Here is a 4,568-nt window from a genome sequence, read left to right as displayed (position 1 = left end):
GCACGTGAATGTTTGGTCCAATGCCAAGTATTTCATCCCATTGTACTCTATACAATTGAACAAAAACAAACAAATCAAAACAAAAACACATGATCCAACATCAAGTTGCCTTTTCGAACTCATTTTTCATAATAAATTGGATAAATAAAGGATGGTGTGTATGTACTTGTCCATATTATCTCGTATGTACTTGAGTTGTCGTGCTAAGCTTGTAGTCCAACACTTGTCTTCCATTTAAAACACTTAATAATAAACGAGTTTAATTCATCCCTCCAAGGATGAAAAATGAGAGGTATGGGCAGTTGTCCTTTTAGCTTCTTGATTGTTCTGATCGCCGACCGTACATGGCATGTTGTTAGATACTTATCTCGCTCTAAGATCCAATGATTAAACTCACCAAACAAATTTCATAAACAAACCTGTAACATTATTGGGGTTAATCTTAGGGTTAATCATATCTAAACCGGATGAAGTCATGGCGTATGTACTCAACCGTTTTATGGCCAGCATAAATTCAGAAAAGTTGTTCTTTTTACCGTTTAATACCGGCAACGTGTTAGACATTAATTCTAAATTCATCTATTATAATTTTTCATATTTTTACATTGAGTAGAAAGTTTTCATCTCACATTTGTTTTGCCTTACAGTGGACATTGGTTGTTGGTCGCGATTAATCCTATCAGTGAAGTTGTATATTTTCTGGATTCCTTACACAATCCAGTTACTACATACGAAGCTATGAAGAAGTTGATTGGTACGTAAGTGAGATTGTTCTAAATATTCGTGTGTATATTTATTTATTTATGGGAATTGTTTTAAATTATGCTTTTATGTTTTATTAGCGTTATACAAGTTTTTCGAGCACAAAGAGGAAGTCAAGTACCAAAGAGTAAAGCCAACAACATCACATGGATCCAAGTGGAGGTATATTAATTAATTATCACAATTTTGATTATATAAATAGTGATGATACGTGATACAACTTAAGCCTTATCCATATTTTCTTTCCATGTGTAGTGTCCTGGGCAGCGTAATGAAGTAGATTGCGGTTTTTACATGTTGTAGTTTATGAAAGAAATTCTTCTTTCGAATCAAATAGAGATTTCGTCCAAGGTATGGATTTCTAACATGAGAGTTATTTTAATATTTAACACATATTTCTTATATAATTAAATAGTTTTAACTTAAACATAACATGTTATATTATCTTGTAGTACTTTGATGACTTCAAGTGTGCTACTTACTCAAGATCTAAGTTGGATGAACTTAAGGAGGAATGGTGTCAATTCATGATTGAGTTGAAAGTTGTATAGGTATATTGAAATCTTACTATAATTGATGATAATTTTGAGTATAGCCAAGTGCATGATATGTTGCAATATTTGATTTATCTACATAGATTATTTAGTGATATGTAGGCCGTTTGAAATACATTCGTGGCAAATGTAGAATGGTTTTATGTACACTAATGTAGAATGTTTTTCACCTTTATATTATTTTGTTTTTGGTTTTCTGTTATTCTGTTTTGTGATTGTAATGGTTTGATGCAATTGCAGGATATTGAATGGTAAAAAGGTTACAGTTGCTGGCAAGAAGAAAAAGTAGATATTTAGCATCCTTTTGATTTGTGTAAAAAATAACAATGTTTTGGATGATGCAATTGTTTTCATTGAATTGGATGTAATTTTGTTGTTGTTTATTAATATATTATTAACATCTTAGCATATAAAAAATACAAAGTTTATTCCTATATATATATTCTTAGCATGTTAGCTCTGAAAAATAGAGTTTTTTTTGTTGTTTATATGTGAAAATTGTAATGGTATATACAAGTGCAAAATGTGGTGAAAACCTGGGGCAAGCCTTTTTTAAATAGATGCATCTAAAAATTTCGTGGACATTAGACAGCGCTTTAAAAGAGAAGCGCTGCCTAAAAGCTCTTTCAAAATTTTGTTCAGAAAAGCGCTGCCTAAATGGGGCCTTTAACAGCGCTTTTAAGAAAAAAGCGCTGGCTGAATTGGGCCTTTAGCAGCGCTTATAGGAACAGTGTTGCCTAAAGGTGGCCTTTAGCAGCGCTTTTAAGAGGCTTTTTCTTAAAAAATGTTTCAGAAAAGCGTTGTCTAAAGGGTGCCTTTAACAGCGATTTATAGGTAAAAGTGCTGCCTAAAGGTGGCCTTTAGCAGCGCTTTCAGAGTGAAAAAAAACGCTGCCTTTACCTACGGCAGCGGGGGAATAGATAGCGTTTTAAAGCGCTGCCTAAAGACAAAAAAAGCGCTATCTTTTCTCTTGTTTGGCGTAGTGGTTGTCCAATAAAAATAACCAACAAATACTTATTTTCTACTCCACGAACTAAAAAATTTTGATTTCTTCATTGCACTATGGAGATACGTAGGCACGAGGTTTCAACAAAATTGAGGCGAGAACACTAATTAAAAACTTATTTTTTTCCTTATTTAAATCCTCCATAAAGCAATAATTGCAAGTAAACCTTAACAACACCTTCACACACAAAACAAACAAAACGGTTCTTGTTGAGTACAATGGATGAGAGGGGTGCTAATACCTTCCCCTTACATAATCGACTCTTAAACCCGAATTCGGTTGAGAGACCATTTTCTTTCACTTTTACAGGTTTTCTTGATATTTTCCCTTTCCTTTAGAATAAATAAAGTTCGGTGGTGTTTACGGTGATTTCCGGTAAACAACCGCTAGTCTTCCAAACTATAATAAATATGATTTGGTTACTTGCAGGATCGACTAGATTGATCCTAGGACACATAGTCAAGAAGATTGTTATCAATGTTTGTTCTGACCATATTCATTATTTGTCTTCTTCAATAAGCGTTGTTCGATTAACAGAACAAATAGTCTCGACAATCACTTTGTTATATATAAATATGACTTCATCGAAGTGACATGACATAAAAATTAAAAGGACAATTGAAACGTAAAGAATCTTAAACTGCAGAAATATAAAAGACTTTGAAAGTAAATAGCGTGAAAGTAATTCGAAAGTAAATGACGTTAAAGTAAAGATGCAGAAACGTAAATGGCAAGAAATAAACGAAATGCAGTAATTCTGAAAGATAAAAACAAAAAGATAATACACATGTATTAAAATGGTGGTGTCATACGTACATTTTCTCAGCGAACTCTTTCTCTTAACGCTTGATACTTGAGTAAATATGTGAGTGATTTGTACAAAATGAACACACAGAATCCTAACACTAAGACTCCTATTTATACTAGTTTCGACCTTAACGCTCCTACACTAATCTGCTGCCACGTTTCTCATCAGAACTTCCAGCGAAGCCATCTGTTGTTGAACGGTTACGAAACCGTCTTCGAATTTCAAATCTTCCCGCCTGAGTCCATCTTCGACGCGTGGCAGTGTATTAAACAAACACTACTAAACAACACGCTAAGTAGTAATACTTGAATACATATTCTATGAATTTTGTCTAAGTCCCGAAGACATATGCTTTCATCAATCTTTCAGCGTTCACTTATCTTCATCGAACTTAGAAGTCTTTATTTTTCCGAAGCATGACCATCAGTAGCCATTTTTTAAGGGATGGCCATCAGTAACCATCTTTCCTTCGATTCTCAACTCCTTCGAAGGATAAACAACATAAAACGAAATCTTCAGCTAACAAATTGCCCCCAATAAATGCCTGTTTCGAGAATCAACAGAAATAGGCGTTTCTTGCCATTATAAGATTTCGTTTTTATGATCCTTGAAAGTTCCAAGACTGCTGACTAGCGTCATAATCACTGATAACACTGTTTCCGAGACGTCTTGTCATTTTCAAAGATGTCTTCTCATAACCTACATTCCCACGTTTTAACCTTACTTCCTGATCATTACTCCTACATACTAGGAGTGAAGCTAACTCATTCGACCGCCGTTGGATTAAATCACCAGCCGCCACGTGTCTCTCGGGTTTTACCCAAAAGATTTAAAAAGGTTTCCGTTAAACCTTTAAATACTTGATCTTGTGTCTCTATACCGCCTTTCATTCATCTTCTTCACCAAAAAATTTAAACATCTTCACTCTTTTCAGAATCTTGTTCTTTTAATCAAAAATTTCTTCATGGCTTCATCTTCAAATGTTCTTCAACCCGCTTTGAAGCTCCAATCAACGACACGTTCTGGGGAACGAGAGTTCGTTCCAAACCCTAACACTGAAGAGATACGCGCTATTTACGCTTCCCAGGTAATCATTCCCTTTGAACTCTCTGGAAAAACTCTTGCCTTTATGGGTCCGTTACCGAGTGAAAATATCCAATCTATGAATAAGTTTTTTCCTGCTTACTACAAGACTAGACCATTAGTTAGCAAAGTTAAGATAGATGAAGACGGTCGCTCTCCTTTAGGCAAATCTGCTAATATTGAGGAAACTTCAACCGCAGTTCCTTTAGCTTTAAACAAAATTAGGTTAAACTATATGACCAATTCTGTAAAAGTGTTTAGGCCAATCCCTTTAGCCAAAGATCCTGACTTGTACTATGCCTGACTAGAAAGGGTAGAGAAACAAAAAGGATCCTTCTGGAAAGCATTAGGAATA

At 34.6% G+C, this 4,568-nt stretch overlaps 1 long non-coding RNA gene across 2 annotated transcripts; it reads left to right on the top strand.

The window, feature by feature from the left end:
• The first annotated feature begins 833 nt into the window (after positions 1–833).
• On the top strand, positions 834–1,703 carry LOC131606360 (uncharacterized). 2 transcript variants are annotated; one of them, XR_009284815.1, is made up of 4 exons: positions 842–924; positions 1,018–1,113; positions 1,215–1,313; positions 1,557–1,703. It is a non-coding gene; the product is annotated as an uncharacterized LOC131606360 (long non-coding RNA). The 2 variants fall into 2 exon arrangements; XR_009284814.1 differs by having other exon boundaries at positions 834–1,113.
• The last annotated feature ends 2,865 nt before the right edge of the window (positions 1,704–4,568 follow it).

The sequence above is a fragment of the Vicia villosa genome, linkage group LG5 (genome assembly GCF_029867415.1).
Source record: "Vicia villosa cultivar HV-30 ecotype Madison, WI linkage group LG5, Vvil1.0, whole genome shotgun sequence".
NCBI lineage: Eukaryota > Viridiplantae > Streptophyta > Magnoliopsida > Fabales > Fabaceae > Vicia > Vicia villosa.
This window is presented reverse-complemented; position numbering and strand designations above follow the sequence as displayed.